This window comes from Saimiri boliviensis, chromosome X, assembly GCF_048565385.1.
Source record: "Saimiri boliviensis isolate mSaiBol1 chromosome X, mSaiBol1.pri, whole genome shotgun sequence".
Taxonomy (NCBI): domain Eukaryota; kingdom Metazoa; phylum Chordata; class Mammalia; order Primates; family Cebidae; genus Saimiri; species Saimiri boliviensis.
The window spans coordinates 23,803,008-23,822,925 of NC_133470.1; the positions used below are offsets into that span (position 1 = coordinate 23,803,008).

At 33.0% G+C, this 19,918-nt stretch overlaps 1 pseudogene; it reads left to right on the forward strand.

The window, feature by feature from the left end:
- The first annotated feature begins 1,740 nt into the window (after positions 1 to 1,740).
- LOC101031742 (uncharacterized) overlaps positions 1,741 to 19,918 on the forward strand; it is a 32,091-nt pseudogene continuing 13,913 nt past the window's right edge.

The following is a 19,918-nucleotide window of genomic DNA, read 5'->3' on the forward strand; positions in this document are numbered from 1 at the left end:
ATAGTGAAACTTTTATTAAAAAGTGTATATAATTTGAATGATAATCACACCAGATTGTCCACCTACTTACTCTGTACCTATACTCTCAACTCTCCTTCCTGTTGGAATAGATAAATTACAAATACTCCTGCATAAAGGCAGGAATTGCCTTCAGTCATGACATGAAATAAAGTACTGACATATGCTGTAACACGAATGAACCTTGAAAACAATATGTTAAGTGACACAAACCACTCACCAAAGACCACCTTATATAATTCAATTTTAAAATAATATCCAAAATAGAAAAATCTATAGAGGGTTGTGATAGCTAGAGTGGAGGGTTTAACCTTTTCAGGTCACGAAAATATTTATAAAATTGACTGTAGTGACTACTGTATATACTTGTGAATATATTAGAAAGCACTGACTTATACATTTTAATGGGTCAATTGTATGCTGTGTGGATTAATTATTAATAAAGCTGTTATAAAAAAACTGTGATGCGAAATTATGGTGATAAAGATTAGAATTGCCTCTGGAAGTGTGGGTGGGCTTGTACTGACTGCAAATGGGCATGAAATATCTTTCTATGGTGGTTATACAGATGTATACATTTTTTAAATCTCATATACAAAATGTCTATTTAAACAAAGGCAATGACATGAATTACAAAATCCCTAAAAATAAGTAGAAATATATATTTGAAAAAATATGTATCTCAGTATTATTCAAATATAAACCAATTTAAACGTCACATTCTGCCAATCAAATTGAATATAATATATACATTCGTTATTTCTGGAAACAAAGGCTTATAAAATCTACTATTTCTGTAAATTGTAACTATTTGCAAGATTGCTTAAAATATTTAACAAAACCCTTAAAAATGTACTTTTATTTTAACTCAGTTGTTTATCCTAAGGGATTATCAGCTAACACGTGTAAAGATCCAAGTAGAGTATTGTTTTGTTGCATTATTTCTAAAAGTAATAGAAGTGGATACCATCAATCAACCTAAGAATTGATTAATAAATAAGGAAAAACATGATGGCTGCATTATTTTTATGTTCTAAAACAATATTTAGTGTCATTTACCTACATTCACAATAAAATCTTAAGCAAAAACGTTTATGTTGCAAATTACTAGACCATTAACTCATTTCAAAATATATTTAAATATATGTAGATATTAATGAGAATTTATAAAGACTGAAATATATATACTGAAATGTTTGTCTGTTGGTTTCTTTGATGTTTTGTAATGAATATGTAAAATACGAATTGCATAAAATACGAAATAGGTTGTGCACCAATAGCATTAAATGCAACAGACAGTTTCATAAGCATAAATATTTTTTTAAATGTCACAGGATTTGGAAATGAGGATGTTGTGACAGTTTCAGAGTAACAACAAGGGGGCAGAAGTCATATTCTGATGAGTTACAGAATTAAAGTGAGAATAAATTGAACTGGAAAAGGCAGACAAGTCTTTCAGGAAGCCCGTGTGAGAAGAGAAAGGAAGACATTCTATGGCAGCAAGATGGGATCAAAGTTCAAGAAATATATTTGTTTAGGTTGGTAGAAATCTCAGCATGTTTGGTGAATACAATGAAGAACAAGTAAAGAGAGTGAAAAGACCAGAGAATGGTGACCATTGACAAAATGAGATTTCAAAGAAGGTGGGTGTCAAAGCTACAGATGAAATGAGTGCCCTTGATCAGAGTAAGATATACTGCATCCTCTGAGATTTGATCAAATATGGTAAAGAAAAGGTGGATGCAGGTAAGTTTTCATGTTTGGGATCAAAATGTTAAGTGTTACCAGTTTTCTTAATGGGATAAGTGTAAATTAGGTTATCTCCTGAGAATTAGATGCTCAATAGGTGGCTACCAGAGACCAAGAGATGGGTTATATTCATTGAAAAGACAGGTGACAGGGTCAGGAGGTGAAGGAAGACAAATACACAGATTCCTGGGGAAGTTCTGAGGACAAAGATGAAGTTGGAAGCTCTGAATTTGTCACGTTCTTAAACGACATATATATGTGATTTTTATTAAAGCCATTTAGCCACTAGCATGAAGTGAAGGAAAAGGGAAATTGTGTTTGGTCCAGAGTATGAAAGGACACAGGGACAATAATGAAACATTATTGAAACAATAATGAAACAAACATATTGTATATGTTTCCAGGTGGGAAAGAGTTCTGGATGAGCACTGTTGTGGCCCTTAGTAGATTATGACAATGATGGCAGGTCCCCAGCCCAAGAACTAAGATATTAGATGTATTGTTTCCACAGGCACTTAACTTTCCATAAATCTTGCCAGAAAGTTATTTTGGAGAGGGAATATACCAGACAGATCTCAGGTCAACTGGAAAGTAAATAATGAAGCAATGATAGTATCAGCCTACAGGGAATTTGAACTTGTATGCAAGACTTCAAAAAACGTTTCATAAACTGCTTGGAAATCCACACTTCCACTGTTCTGAGAACATTTGGATAAATGAACAATGACAGGAAAATACAATTAGGGAACAAATTATTTTATCATGCTAAAACATTTAAAATGCAAATAAATGTACCTGCTGACACCCAGGCACACACACAAATACCAACCTACAAACACATATCATAGTGTAAGGAAATTGTTTTACTAAGAATTATGAATATACTTTAGCATAAAATAGTTTAAGCTTAATCAGATGTAATGATTTTAAATGTAGATGCCTTACCATTACTGAATCACATATTTTATATATTTTAAGTTATTTTTTCACACCAAATAATTTGAATTTTGAATTGTCAGCCTATATATTTCATTTCTGATGAAAAATACTTTTCTCACTACTATATATATAATTGCTCAAACGTGTTTTTGTTAATATCTGTATTATTCATTTTTTATTTCCCAAGATAAAATGAATTCTACTTTGATTATGTGTGATAATGCCTTTCAACTTTTTATTTTAAGGTCAATGCCAGACTATTTTTGGTAGCTGTTTCCTTTTTAAATGTCATTTGATTAAGTCAATACTCTGGAATAATTTGGTCATGTGAAAGAATTATACTGAAACTAATACCAATTTTTCTGTTTCCTAAGAGCAGAAAAATGTTTCATCTATTCATAATTTATACGAGAAAGTTTAATCCATAATCTGCGTTTCCTTACCACAAACAAAAATAATTTCAAAAGATTATAAAGTATGCATTTTGGTGAATGACACCACAATGTATTTATGTATTACATTTGCTGTAGTAAATTTTCTTTGGCTTTTTAATTATGCACAGAAATGAGCCTCAGTATTTAAGGATGCAACACACTGGAAATAGTTTTAGGGAACAAATAATTAGCCTTTTGGACGTGTGTGTTCATTTCACACAGCAATCTGTTCCTTCATCTCCTCCTCCTTCCTGTTTTGAAGGCAATCGTGTGTGTTACGTGCACCATCTGCAGCCTCACTGACAGGTGCAGGGTCAGTATTATCCTTCCAAGCATGGAGTTTAGCACAAGCTGGAAATTTCACTAGGCAATTGCAGAGATTTTGAAATCAACCAAAACCCGACAGTCCATTTTACCAGTAGATATGAGCATTTGTTGGAAATGCTTGTCATAATGTCAAGACCACATACACAGAGATTTACCTAGTTTGGAACATTATCCAACAACAGGATTATATTATGTAGTGCATTATTTTACTACATGTTGATTAAAAAAATATAAAAGAAACTCAGCAGAGTGTTATTGATTTAGTAACCAATTATTAATTTAGATTTATTTAAACAACTTTTTGGAGTTTCTCTACTAAGTTAGTCCTCACTCCACTGGGATCCTGTATCCTGACACCTTAGGATAGTCCCTGTGAGTATAGTTAGAGGTGTCAATAGATAAGGCAATATATTTATGAGTCTTAAATGGGAAACCTGCCATTTTCCTTTGGTGTCATGTCACACAGATATTAGCTTCAATAATTCAGCTATATCACCAATGAAATCAACATTTGTAATCTAGTCCAGATGACTAAATACCATTTTTAACATTAATTCGGTTAATCCTAGCAAAATCTAGAGATTTCATATATTTTCCTGACCTGCGGGCTCAGTTCCACTCTAGTGTCTAGAATTCATTCTGAACTTCCAGATTGGCACTGATTTCCTAAATTTATCCTAATTCAGGATTTATTTTCCTTCAACTTTGAAAAACCATAAGCATTTAGTAATCATACTAAAATAGATCCATCTTATAAGGGATGTTCCATATTAACAACTTTTTCAGCTAGGATGTTGAAACATGAAATATAGTTGATTATTTTAAAATTAAAAACACTGCCCATAACAAAACCTAAAATAATTTGACACCTAACAATTGGGAGCAGATCTAATAAATTATGTTAGAGACATATTATACTAGCCATTAATTTTTAAATAATCTCTGGTATATGCAGATACAGAAAATGTCTGGAAACATACACAAAAAATTAACAATGATTACCACTAGCAAGACGATCAGGGATAAAGCAGAACTGCCATGGCATAACTGTATTCCCATGACCAGCAATGTGTTTCTATGGAGACAAAGTTATGATAATACCATCTATTTTCTAAAAGTTGCTCAGTCTGCAGAGATGGAAGAAAAAGTGAATTCAAAATAAATTTCCCAACTGAAAGGGAAAACAAAATACTTGACATAGCCTTGTCAATATACAGATTTCAAAATACCCCTTGTGAGAATCCAAAGAATGATGTGTGTAAAGAAAGATTTTATTTGCCTTCCAGAAGAAACAGTATCTATGCAAATCTTTAGAGAAAGATGAAATTAAAGCTCATAATGATTCAGAATCAGTGCTCGACCTGTTGTATTCTGAATAGTGAACTCTGGAAGCAGAAATTGTGTCTATCTGGCTCTTTCAGAAGCTGAAAATGTAGTGGCTTTCATTAAATACTTGCTGTAAAGTCTGAGACCAATTATTATCTTAGCATGTTTCAGTATCTTTTCTATCATAGGTCCTAGGTTCACTGGGAAAAATACATAAGAAAATTCAACAGAATCAGCATTTGAAGTCTGCCACTGGAAGTTGTTTATGAAATTACCAGATATTCATAAATGTGACAAATGAACAGCAGGATTATGAATTATCAAAGGAAAAAAAATATTTGCTGAGGTGAAAACAATCTGATATTTGAGGAAGTTTTTATTTTTATAAACAAAATATGATATTCAAAGGCCCCTGTTTCTTACAATAAATATTGGGCCTCAGTTAACCAGAAATTCATGAACACCCATTTCCTGACTTTTTGCTTTAATTTAGATTTTTCTCCACTCTGTTTCCAGCACAAAAGTTTTACTGCTGTGTTGCAGAAATAAATTTACGTTGTCCTGTGCCATAAAGTGATATAGTTAATATTTTTATTCTTTGGTTTTGAAAATTATATTGTAAGTTCCTAAACATTTTATTAAACTAGACATTTTGTTATTAAATAAATGTGATCTATAATTTCTTTGTGCAGAATGATTTGAAGTATTGCATTTAGTTGACATGCATTATTGGTTCATAATATCTAATGAAAATATGTTTTGTTATATTGAAAAAAATAAAAACATAAATTTTCCATGCTTATTTTCATTATATTAAATAATGTTAAAAGTAGGAGGAAAAGCTTTACATTCTACCACTCAATATGTGCTAGTAAAGACTTCTTCCTTGTATAGTGCTTTCATGAGTTCTATCAATACTTCTGGTGTTATTTCAGCTTTCTTGCACATCTATTGTAAAACTCAAGACATTGTTTAGATGTGTAATAAATTTTAATAACCAGAGGCCATTTATCTGTAACACTGCAACAAATTTCTGTTCAAGTTTGGATATTTCTTTAATTTTAAGTACTACATATTTTCTACTGTTATTACAGTGATATTCTATTACTATAAGTATTAATATACATTAACGTACTTTTCTTCACTTTTTTATCAAGGGGATTTTAGACTTATCTTGACTAGCAATCTTCTCTTAAATGATGTTAAAACCACTTTGCTTTCCAGGTGATTTCAAGCTAATTAGTATTTGTTGCCCTAGTCCCTCTACTAATTTAAGTTCACTTTTCCATATAGCACAGTGTGACTTTATTAACCTTTATAATTTCATATGAAGTCAGAGTTTGTCAAATAATCTAGGGTAAACTGAAGCTCAGTGGTGTGTGCTAGCTGGTAGTCCTTTAATTCTCTATAATGAATAAAACATATATATACACACACATATAAACATTAAATTTTCATGAAAAATGGAATTAAAATATACAAATAAATATAAACTTTATCAATATAAGCTTCATCAAAATCAAGACACCTTTTAAAGCAATATTACCAGCCATTAAGTCCATCCTAAGGAACTGAGGGTCATGGGAATTTAACCACGTTAATACAGTCTCTTTTATACTATTAACTGAAGAAAACTGGGTCATCTTTACAGAGTTTTTTAAGCCTAGGAAACACAAAGAAGTCAGAAGGAGCCACATTAGGACTGTAAGGTAGATGCCTAATGATTTTCCATTGGAACTCCTGCAAAATTGCCTTTGTTTGATGAGCAGAATGACGAGGAGCTTGTTATGGTGGAGAAGGACTCCGTGCTGAAGCTTTCCTGGGCATTTTTCTGCTGAAGCTTTGGCTAACTTTCTCAAAGCCCTCTCATAATAGGCAGACGTTATTGTTCTTTGGCTCTCCAGAAAGTCAACAAGCAAAATGCCTTAAGCATCCTAGAAAACTGGTGCCATGACCTCTGCTCGTCACCAGTCTGCTTTTGCTCTGACTGGACCTCTTCCACCTCTTTGGTGCCAGTGTTTTGATTGTGCCTTGTCTTCAGGATTGTACTGGTAAAGCCATGTTTCATCTCCTGTTACAATTCTTTGACTAAATGCTTCAAGCTTGATCCCACTTGTTTAAAATTTCTCACGAAAGCTCTGATCTTTGCAGCTGATCTGCACATAACAGTTTTGGCACCCGTCGAGTGGCAAGTTTGCTGAAGTTTCATTTTTTCTTTTTTTTTATTTTTTTATTTTTATTTTTTTATTTTTTATTGCATTTTAGGTTTTGGGGTACATGTGAAGAACATGTAAGATTGTTGCATAGGTACAAACATGGCAGTGTGGTTTGCTGTCTTCCATCCCCTCACCTGTATCTGTCATTTCTCCCCATGCTATCTCTTCCCACCTCCCCACCCCCCGTCCCTTCCCCCTTTCCCCCCAACGGAACCCAGTGTGTAGTGCTCCCCTCCCTGTGTCCATGTGTTCTCATTGTTCAACACCCGCCTATGAGTGAGAATATATGGTGTTTGATTTTCTGCTCTTGTGTCAGTTTGCTGAGAATGATGGTTTCCAGGTTCATCCATGTCCCTACAAAGGACGTGAACTCATCATTTTTGATGGCTGCGTAATATTCCATGGTGTATATGTACCACATTTTCCCTATCCAGTCTATCATCGTTGGGCATTTGGGTTGGTTCCAGGTCTTTGCTATTGTAAACAGTGCTGCAATGAACATTCGTGTGCACGTGTCCTTGTAGTAGAATGATTTATAATCCTTTGGATATATACCCAGTAATGGGATTGCTGGGTCAAATGGGATTTCTATTTTTAGGTCCTTGAGGAATCGCCACACTGTCTTCCACAATGGTTGAATTAATTTACATTCCCACCAACAGTGTAAAAGTGTTCCTATTTCTCCACATCCTCTCCAGCATCTGTTGTTTCCAGATTTTTTAATGATCGCCATTCTAACTGGTGTGAGATGGTATCTCAATGTGGTTTTGATTTGCATTTCTCTGATGACCAGTGATGATGAGCATTTTTTCATATGTTTGTTGGCCTCCTGTATGTCTTCTTTTGTAAAGTATCTGTTCATACCCTTCGCCCATTTTTGAATGGGCTTGTTTTTTTCTTGTAGATCTGCTTTAGTTCTTTGTAAATTCTGGATATCAGCCCCTTGTCAGATGGGTAGACTGCAAAAATTTTTTCCCATTCTGTTGGTTACCGATTCACTCTACTGACTGTTTCTTTTGCTGTGCAGAAGCTGTGGAGTTTGATTAGGTCCCATTTGTCTATTTTGGCTTTTGTTGCCATTGCTTTTGGCGTTTTGGTCATGAAGTCCTTGCCTACACCTATGTCCTGAATGGTTTTGCCTAGATTTTCTTCTAGGGTTTTTATGGTGTTAACAAGGAACGTAAAGGACCTCTTCAAGGAGAACCACAAGCCATTGCTCAACGAAATAATAGAGGATACAAACAGATGGAGAAACATTGCATGTTCATGGTTAGGAAGAATCAACATCGTGAAAATGGCCATACTGCCCAAAGTAATTTACAGATTCAACGCCATTCCCATCAAGCTACCAATGACCTTCTTCACAGAACTGGAAAAAAACACCTTAAACTTCATATGGAACCAAAAGAGAGCCCGCATAGCCAAGTCAATTCTAAGCAAAAAGAACAAAGCAGGAAGCATCACACTACCGTACTTCAAACTATACTACAAGGCTACAGTAATCAAAACAGCATGGTACTGGTACCAAAACAGAGATATAGACCAATGGAACAGAACAGAGGCCTCAGAGGAAATACAACATACTCACAACCATCTGATCTTCGACAAACCTGACAAAAACAAGCAATGGGGAAAGGACTCCCTGTTTAATAAATGGTGTTGGGAAAACTGGCTAGCCATGTGCAGAAAGCAGAAACTGGATCCCTTCCTGACACCTTACACCAAAATTAACTCCAGATGGATTAAAGACTTAAACATGAAGTTTCATTTTTTCAGTCAGAATTGTGTAGGCTGAACCAATTGAGATGTTTACCCCAAAGTCATTCAGAAGCGCCTTAATTTCCATGTAGCTTTTTGGTTTTGAGAGACCTTCTTGGTTTTGATTTCTATTTTCATTGTGCTATGGTTTGAGTGTGCTTAGTATGATTTCCTTTTTTTAAATGTATAGAGATTCGCTTTATGGCAGAGCATATGGTTGATCTTAGAGTATGTTCTATGTGTGGATGAGAAGAATGTATATTCTGTGACTGTTTCATGGAGCACTCTGTAAATGTCTATTAGATCCAGTTGGTTAATGGTGTTGGCTGTTGTTTCTGCTGTTATTCATTGGTCCTCTTCAATTAGAGCATGAAAAGATGAATTTTTTTCCTAACAATAGATGTGGATGCTCTGCTGCTGCAGGCTTCATCTTTAATATTATCTTATCACTTCTTTTTTTTTTTTTTTTTTGAGACAGAGTTTCGCTCTTGTTACCCAGGCTGGAGTGCAATGGCGTGATCTTGGCTCACCGCAACCTCCGCCTCCTGGGCTCAGGCAATTCTCCTGCCTCAGCCTCCTAAGTAGCTGGGATTACAGGCACGCGCCACCAAGCCCAGCTAGTTTTTTGTATTTTCAGTAGAGACGGGGTTTCACCATGTTGACCAGGATGGTCTTAATCTCTCGACCTCATGATCCACCCACCTCGGCCTCCCAAAGTGCTGGGATTACAGGCTTGAGCCACCGCACCCGGCCTATCTCATCACTTCTTAAAGCAGGTTACCAATTTGCAAACTGCTGATTTGGGGGGGAGGGCATTTCCCCCATAAAATTTTCATAAAGTCTCACTAATTTTATCATTCTTACACCGTAATTTCCATTCCTCACCATAATTTGATATTTGTTCTTTCTTCAATTATAATAGAATTCCTGTTGCTGTAATTAGGGTTCTTTTCAAACTGATGTCTTATCCTTCTTTGTACCTTGAACTAGATCCTGTTTACACATAACAAGTTAGTATGAGTTTGTTTTTATGCAAAATATTTGAAATCCATGCATCATTTTTAATAATATGCATTTTCCATGGAATTTTTGAAGACCTGAAGTTTAATTTTTTCAGTCAGAATTGTGTAAGCTGAACCAATTGAGATGTTTACCCTGAAGTCATTCAGAAGCATGATATAGTAATTTTAAGAATTTCTATGCTTTAAGAAAGTCTAATTTGGGTTCTAGGGTGGATAGGTTGTAAAGCCTAGAGAAGAAAGCAATCTTCATTCCCATCCCCTACTCTTTTTTTTCAGTGTTTCATGGGGCAATGTTTTAGCATCACTTTCCTCCAGTTTTCCTGCAGATATACAATATTATAAAATCAAGTCAAATATTTACAGATGACTTCAAATAACCCCTACCAGGCAACTTGGTTTTTGGAAGTAATATGATAAATAGCCTACCAAATTATGATTTTTATATCAAGTTTCATCAGAAGTCTTATCAATTTTTCTCATACAAATTTATACATGTATATGAAATAGCATTCTCTTCCTCCACCATTTGTCATAAAATGAAAATGCATACTTAAAGAGTACCTCAAAACACAAAGAAGGCATTTTGAGACTTTTTTCTCTCGAATTTGTGTTTCTGTTTTTCTCATAAGTAAAACCAGAATTTTAGATTCATATAAGATATTTTTTCTTGCATTCCTTTTTTAATGCTACATCTACTTAATCAAAATTGTCTCAATTGTAAAAACAGTAAAAAATATGTAGACAGGGTAGATTTACTTAAATATCTCCTTTAGCCTGTTTTTATTACATGATTCAGGTATATATCTTACATAGGATGTTAAAATATTTCTTTCTTGTTCTAAATCATTATTCTGCAAATAACAACAGTAATAATAATAATTAACTTTACTTGAGCATTGCACAAAGAGTTTTTGCAGTCTTTCTCTTATTTAAACCTAATAACATAATGTGGTATTATTTAAGTTGATGAAAGTAGGCCTGGGATGAGGACAGGTGATAAAATCTGTTTAAAATATTTTCAGGCCCAGTGTAATAACTCATGTCTGTAATGCCAGCATGTTGGAAGGCTGAGGTGGGGGGATCATGAGGTCAGAGTTTGAGACCAGCCTGGCCAATACGATGAAACCCTGTCTCTACTAAAAATACAAAACTTAGCTGGGCGTGGTGTTGTGTGCCTGTAGTCCCAGCTAGTTGAGAGGCTGAGGTGGGAGAATCACTTGAACCCAGAGGCCAGAGATTGCAGTGAGCCCAGATTGTGCCACTGCACTCCAGCCTGAGGGACAGAGCAAGACTCTGGTTAAAAAAAAAAAAAAAAAAAAAAAAAAAAAAAAAAAAGATTTTCACAGGTTCTTTAATATTGCACTTTTCAATCTATGTTGTCTCAGGAGTTCTTTATATACTTGAAAATCACTGAGGACACCAAAGAGCTGCTGTTTGTATGGGTTATACCTATCATTATTTGCCATATTAGAAACTAAAATAATTTTAAAAATATTATTTCATTTAAAATGATGCTAATAATCCCTTTACATATTTACAAAAGGCATACCTTATAAAAATATACTTTCTCCAAAAATGTAGTGAAAAATGGTATTTTTTATACTGTTGCAAATCTTTTGGATTATTGGCTGAATAGAGAATAGCTGGTCTCTCATATCTGTGTCTGTTTCCAATTTGTTACAATATCTTATTTCATGTAGGCTTTCGAAAACTCCACAGTACACTCATGAGACAATGAGGGTAAAATGTCAAACATCTTAGTATTAGTATGAAATGGTCTTGAACTCACAGACTTCCTGAAAGGATCTCAGTGCCCCGAAGATGTTTCCATACTACACACAGAGAACTGTTGCCTTAATAGTTTAGATAATGAATCATTCTCAGATTTATGCTTTGGTTTGTGAATTAATTTATAAATTTTTCATACTCTAGGTAGTTCTATAATTCTATGAAGATTGATTACAGTCTGGAATTGGGAGTGATATAAAAAGTTTGTTAATGAGGGTTAGGTAGTATGCAGACAATTACATTTGTGATATTATGTATAACGTGTATACACAATTCAAGTATCTGTATCTTGTCCTGTGCCATTATTCTTATATCATTGTGTTTACAAAGTTCTTTTTATGGAAAGGTACATTCTGTCATGATTATTAAGATGTTTTGTTCACAAGCTAATATTTAATACATATAAAATAATTGTGTATCATTCTAAGGCATAAATACTAGTATAAGTTAAATAAAAATGTGTTAGGTAAACTGATGGTCAGGAAATAAAAGTTGAAATTACCAAAATTCAGATTTATACATAATTACATTCCTACTCATTTATATATTTATTTAATTCATTTTTTATTGGAAACATAATATAGCCAGGTAATGGTACAGGTCCCATACATATGCTAAGTGAATTTAAAAAATAATGTACATACACACACATCACAGTCTTTCTCCATATAAAAGACCAAGTTCATATATCAAAAGTATAAATCCTTTAATAAAGCAAGATTATTAAATTTTGCTATTTTAAACCATAAAAAATGTATCCACTTTACAGTATAAGGAGTATTATAATTTTGAGAAAATTCCTTGATATTAGCCTAAATGTGGTGGAAAACTATTATTGATTTATAAGCAGAGGATAGACGTGATCTAATTTAGGCTTTTAAAATGTCAATCAGGAAATTTTGCAGAGAATATACTGTAGAGGGGCAAGAATGAATACAGAATGATGAATTAAAAGCTATTGTGATTGTTCAAGAAAGAGTTGATTAGGACTGAAACTATGATTATTGTAATAAAGCTTATGAGAAATGATCAGATTCAGAGCATATTTTGAAGCAGTCCTAGGCAAACATGTTGCTAGATTGTATGTAGTGAGTAAGAAAAGAGAAGTTAGAGATAACTTCTAAATTAAAGGTTTCTTCTGAGTAACTAGGAAGATACATATTGGTAGAGTTGCATAAGAAGATATTAAAGAGTTGCATTTCACACATATTAACTTTAAATTGATCATTAGATAATTTCATTAGTATGACTGCCCATAGAATCGATTTGATTCTTTGTACTGAATTGATAAGTTTCTAATTGTTACTAATGTATTATATACCAAAAAGATAGAATTTCAATCTAAGCTGTTAAACCAATTATTTTAGAAATAAATTAACTCTTCATTAACTTTCAAAGTTTCTAAAGTATATGAAATGCAATTAAGCTATTTTCCAATTATCATTCCCAACAAGAGCTATGAATATTTTCGATTTGGTATATGGCAGATATTCATAAATACAAGTATTTCTTTTTTCCTTTTTAAAATTGTAATAACATTTCTTGAGTTTTTATTTTGTCTTTTGTCATTTATTTAATTAATAACCAAAGTTTTGGAAATATAGGTTACATACAAAAGATTCACCAATTTTATGTGCTCAATTAGGTTTTGACATGCATTTAGCATGTAATGACCACCAAAATCATGATATAGAATATTTCCATCAGCTCAATATATTCTGTTGTGACTATTTGAAGTCAATCTCCTTTTGTAACTACTGGCTTCTGATACCCATTAATATAATTACTGTAACTAAAATTTTGTTTTTGCTAGAATTTCATTTAGAAGGAATCAAACAGTAAGCACTTACATTTCATCCATATTGTTGTATATACTGGTTTATCACTTTTTATTTCTGAAAGGATATTGAAGTACCAAATTTTAAAATAAATTTTTTGACTATTATGAATATAGCTGCCATAAGCATTCAAGTACAAATCTATGGGTCGACCTACATTTTCAGTTCTCAAGAATAAGTACTTAGAAATTGGATTGCTGAGTCATATGTTAAATTATACATAATGTTATATGACAGTTTTTTATATGACAATTTCATATAAAATATAATTTAACATATGACTCAGCAATCTCATTTCTAAGCACTTATTCATGAGAACAGTACTTTGAAACTGTTTTCCAAAGTTGTTTTATCACTTTGCACTCCCATCAGAAAAAGTTTAAAATGCCTAATTGCTGTGCATCTTAGCTAAAACGTGCTATTATCAATTTTTTTATGAAAACCATTTTAATATGTGTGTAATGATATCAAATTGTATTTTAATGTACTTTTATCTTTTGACTAGACATCACATATTTTTGTTAAATATCTGTTCACACATTTTACCAATTTTTAATTGTACATAATAATGAACTGTTACTTGATAATGAATTGCAAGAACATTTATATACTATGGATACAAGTTCTTTTTGGATAAACAATAAATATTTTCTTCCAGTCTGTGTCTTGATTTCATTTTCTTAAATGAAATCAAGTTTTGTAAGAGCATGAAGTTTTAAGTCTAGATCATTTTTTCTTTCATGGTTTATGTTTAGGTGTCTTGTTGAAAAAAATTTGCCTAAGCCAAGATTTACAAAAACTTTATCCTAAATTTTCTTCCAGAAGATGAGTAAATTGAACATGTAAAGTTAGATATATAATCTGTTTTAAATTGTGTTTTGTATGTGACACAGAAATAATGGTGGTATTGTCTCAGAGATAAGAGGAACTTCTCACTGTGGGGACAAATATGCAAGACATCTCCAGAGGTTTGCATCACCACTACCAGTGCCTGCCATCCTAGCACAGGAGAGCCCCTCAGTCATCATAGGCCCTGAGTCTAGTGCAGGGAGATGGCTGGAGTCTATGCAACTGAATTCTTCCGGGGAAGAATTCACACTGGGTCCCAGTCATCCTCCAAGAACCAAGCAGCTGCAGCAAGATGCCATTTGAGAGCACAGCCCCCACCAGACTACTACCCTGAGATCAATATATAATGTAGATAAATGTTTGCACATTTTCAAAAAGAATAAAGTAAAACTTTTTATAGCAGTATAATTTGAAATAGCAAGTAACCCACAAAAATCCACAGGACTATCACCAGGAGAATGGATAACTGTGCAGTGGTACATTAACAGCATTGAATAGTATATGCTTGTAAAAATGAATGAGCAACAATAGCAAATAAAAATGCTGAATATATTATTAAATTTAAAAGGCAGTTACAGAGAAAACTCACGATTCCATTTAGATATAGGTTAAAATTTGAAAAATTATTGACACATTGTAAAACTATAAAATAAATAATCCATGGACAATTTTGGATAGTGGTTGCCTTTAGAGAATAGAAAGAATACACAGTGGAACTTCAGAAATATTGGTCACATTCAATTTTTAAAGCTGTATGTTGGAGATATATATATATATATATATATATATATATATATATACACACACACACACACACACACACACACATATATATATATATATATATATATATATATATATATATATATAATTTGGAAAACATATTGATCAGTTTCCAGAAAAGCATATTTTAAAATAGAAATTATTTTTCTAGAAATTGATTAATTTAGTTCCAATAGCACATAGTATACGACCACTGAGACTTCAATGAATACATCTGAAAGGGAGTTGACAGATGGTTGTATGGTTGCTCTGTTGTAGAGGAACGTCTAGATTCAAATCTCTCATATCATCTAACATTAAAAGTTTATAGAAAGTTCATCTGTTTTCTCCTTACCAGCACCCTACATCTATGGTAGCTACATCTTCCTCCTCTTTCTTTTCCACCAAGCATGACAATAGCTGTAGGTCTCCTTTTCTGCAGAGAAGTACTCGCCACTCCTTGGAACTTAGTTTGTAGGTTTTCATCATGTGTTCAGTTTTATGGTTTTGAAGGTGAGGGCAAGACTCCCTTTGGTTGTGACTTTTTACAACCAAACTAGAATTAGGGTCTTCCTATTTTGATGTTTTAACCTTACAAATATTTATACCTTATAAAATTAGATATTTAAGATGCAACTATCTAAAGATGTCCCTTTTATACATGTCTTTGAAATATTCCATTATGATAATATTGTCTAAATTTTTATGTCTATGTTGGTATTATATACATTGTTTTTATCTCTTTGTGGGAATTAGGATTTTTTTTACACCACAAAAAGTCTACTAAAGGATTATACTATTCCTACATCTTTTATATATTAAAGTGTGTTTCTGGGTGTGTTTCACTTATTACAGGGTTTTGCAGATGTATATACAGTTTCTTTCTTTTTGGCAAACATTTTGACATCACTTCTGAAAGTTATTTTTATTATGCCCTCACATTTGAATGACCTTGAGGCCCAATACTACTATCTATATCTATATTGTACAATATTTATAGATATATAGATACATATCTTTAATTATTAAGATACATATATCTGTCTTATATATATATATCTTTTATATATATCTGTATCTCAATAAAGATATATAGGATATATATTATATAGAACATATAGATATATAAAGAATGTCAATAGTCTTTAAGTAGAAGATTGTTTTTTTTATGCTGAGTTTTGCTGTTGATAATTCTGATATAATTGTTCATCCTTCTCCATAGGTTATTTCCTTTTTACTCTGAGATCATTTAAAATTTAAGTTTGTCATTGGTGTCATTAAATTTCACTATAATTTGTTTAGTGTAGATTTTTTCCCATTTACTGTCTTGAAAAACTATAAATCTAAAGTTTTTGTTTTTCAATCCTGGGAAAGTTTTAACATTATTTTTAAAAACATTATCACATCTCCTTTTCTTCTTTCTTTCTGCAACTCATAATTCTATCCCCCTTTGCTATCAGTTTTAGCTTTATATTTTCTGCTACCATCTAGGATATTTTATTAACCTGATCTTTCAAATGCAGTAAGTAACAGTAGGATGTATCTATCTATTTATTCAAACTATGTATTTTTATTTCAAAATTATAAATTTTATACCAAATGTTTCTACTTCTTTTTGATCTTTTATCACTTAGAGTGTTTATTGTTTATATCATATAATAATTATTTAATTATATTTAAATGTGTGGTGCCTCTCTTCTGCTTCATATGCTTTCTGTGGTTTTGTTTGCCTTTCTTTTGAAGTAATTGTACTTTAAATATCTAATATATTTGATCAAAGAGGTCATGTTTCCTGGTAGTGTCAGCTGTGCTTTTTGGTATTGGAACAGTCAAAAGTCAATGTCTTGGACAATCTCATAGGGTGAATTTATTTATTTTTACTTAAAAAAATAGGTTTATGGGCATAAGTGGTTTTTGGATACATGGATGAATTTTACAGTGATGAAATATAAGATTTTAGTGTACCTGTCACTGGAATAGTATACATTGTACCCCGTAGGTAGTTTTTATCCCTTATCCCTCTCATACCTTCCCCACATCTGAGTCTCCAATGTCCATTATATCACTCTGTATGCTTTTTGTACTCATGGCTTAGCTCCCACTTATAAGTAAGAACATTAGGCATTTGGTTTTCCATTCCTGAGCTACTTTACTTTGGATAATGGCCTCCAGTTCCATACAAGCTGCTGTGAAAGACATTATTTCATTCTTTTTTATGGCTGAGTAGGATTGCATGTTCTATATATACAACATTATATTTATCCACCCATTGGTTGATAGCATTTACGTTGATTCCCTATCTCTGCAATTGTGAATTTTGCTGTGATAGGCATATGTACAAGTGTCTTTTTAATATAATGACTCCTTTTCCTTTGGATAGATACCCAGTAGTGGGATTGCTGAATAAAATGGTAGATCTACTTTTAGTTCTTTGAGAAATTTTCATATTATTTTCCATATAGGTTGTACTAATTTACATTCCCACCAGCAGTGTGTAAGCATTTTCTTGGGGTGAATTTAAAGAGATACACAGAATATCTGGAACTCAGAAATACCGTAGGTCATTCTCAATTGATGCTACTCAAGAAAGTAACTCCTCTAGCCACGATTTTATTTTAAACACTTGATTAAATCCACTGGCTTTCAGACTTGCAGTGTGAAGGCATAGAGAACACCCAAAATTGCCTGATCATCCTGATTCTGTTATTTTAAATTTTTCTGCCTTGCAGAAGTTTGTTCTTTACTATTATTTTCTACACTGGTGGTCTGTCCTGTTGCTACAGGTATTTTTGTTGAGGGGCTGATGACTGATGTTTCAAGGTAACAAGGAGAGAAGAACAGAACTTAACATCTTCTATCATTTTCTTTTTTATTGCTCTCTTGAGCTACTCCCTTCCCCATGCTGCAGCACACCTGATAAACAAACACCATTGAAGGGAGCCAAAGACTGTCAGTAGTTTCCCAGTTTTTTTGTTATGATTTTTGCTCAGATCAGTGCTACCTTTTCATCTCTATAGTGTTGCCAGTTGATTCTGAGGATTAGACGTGTGGCAGGCACACAGTAAGATGAACTCCAATGAGTCACACCGTTGTATAATTCTCTCTCCTCAATTAGAGGCAGAATCTGTGATTGATTATAATCAATAGACTATGATACAGATGATAGGATGCCACTCCACTGATAATAATGATGTGTGTGTCTTTGTGCATATATGTGTGTGTACATGTGTGTCTGTGTGTGTGTGTGAGACAGAGAGAGAGAAAGAGAGAGAGAGAAAGATTTTATTTTCCTGGCATCCTTGAAGAAGCAAGGAACCACGTTGTTGACTGCCTGTGAAGGGGCCATGTGGCAGGGAACTGTGGCTGTCCTTCAGCCAATACCCAGTAATCAGCTGGGGACCTCAGTTATTCAGCCACAAGCAAATTACTTTTGTCAACAGTCTGAATAAAGTTGAAACCATACTCTTCCCTAGTTAAGCATCTGATAAGAATGCAACTTGCCAATATCTTAATTGCAGACTGAGCAGAGGACCCTGTAAAGTTGTGCCCAGACTCTTGGCCTGAGGAAAACATGGGATAATAAATGTGTGTTGTTTTAAACCATTACATTTGTGGTAATTTGTTATGCAACAGGAGAAATCTATAACAGAAGGGAATAGCCTAAGGTAGTTCTAGAAATTTATAGGAACCAAGTAAGGTTGGGTGGGAGAATAAAAACTGTAAAAAATTATATTACCTCACAATAAGGAGAAATTATCATTTAGAAAGTAGAATTGCCATAGTTAAATAAAAGTCATTTCCTGCAAAATCTTTACAACAACAAAACATATTTCAGATCTATTTTTTTTAAACTCAAGTGAATAGCAATGGTCTACTTTGGATTACTAAGGATAATTATCAATATTTATTTTGTTTCACTTCTCTATATAATGTAAAATAAAATGGATTAACTCCAGTGTTACAATACTAATATTCAATAAATTAATACTCATTCTTTTCAACAGGAAATTTCCCCAACTGATGCATACATTTATGATATGTAGAGAATTGTAATTTTTATTGAAACTTACTATCTTCAAAATAAAACTAATTTAAGATTCATACAGAGGTAATATTTCAGTGTAATAGAATATAGTCATACTTTATCAGAATCAGTTACAATGTTGGCACTGTAGGTATTTTTGCCCATAATTCTCTGTTTCAAAAAAGTCTTTATTTTTTTAGAGCAGATTTAGGTTCACAGAAAAATTAAGAAGTTACAGATTTTTTTTATATGCCTCTTCCCCCACACTTACATATCCTCCCACATTATCAACACACCCCATCCCAGTGGACATTTGTTAGTTACTTTATGAAAAACTATCTGTAAGGGAAAGCTAAGAAGTTTAGGAGAAGCTGAATTAAGTTTTTCAGAGTATACCTTATGAATGAGTGCAAAATGAGTGGATTAAAGTATATACGACCTTCATGCAGGTCACTTTCCTGGTTGATGACAGCATGGAATTCACTCTTCTCAATAGTCATCAATTTCCTGAGAGACTGCACAAACACTGACTGATTTTGTTTCTTCAGAATCCACTGACTATATTACAGAATTTATAATGATCAGAAACTATAAGTACAAATATCAAGCTCTAGAATGTGTTTATATGTGTCTATATGTGTATACCAGTGACATGTGTACCTGTGTGCACGTGGTGAGGGTAGGCTGGGGCATATGTCAGGTGCACTTTTTACTAAGCACTTCAGATAGGTCTAGTAAAATCTCACATTTCAAAGGTATCAGATACTATATACAAACAAACAAAATGCTGCATACACTCTAAAAACCTCTAACTAACAGTTTAGATACTTCTATAGGCCAGTAAGGAAACAAAATTTTGGTTTGCAAA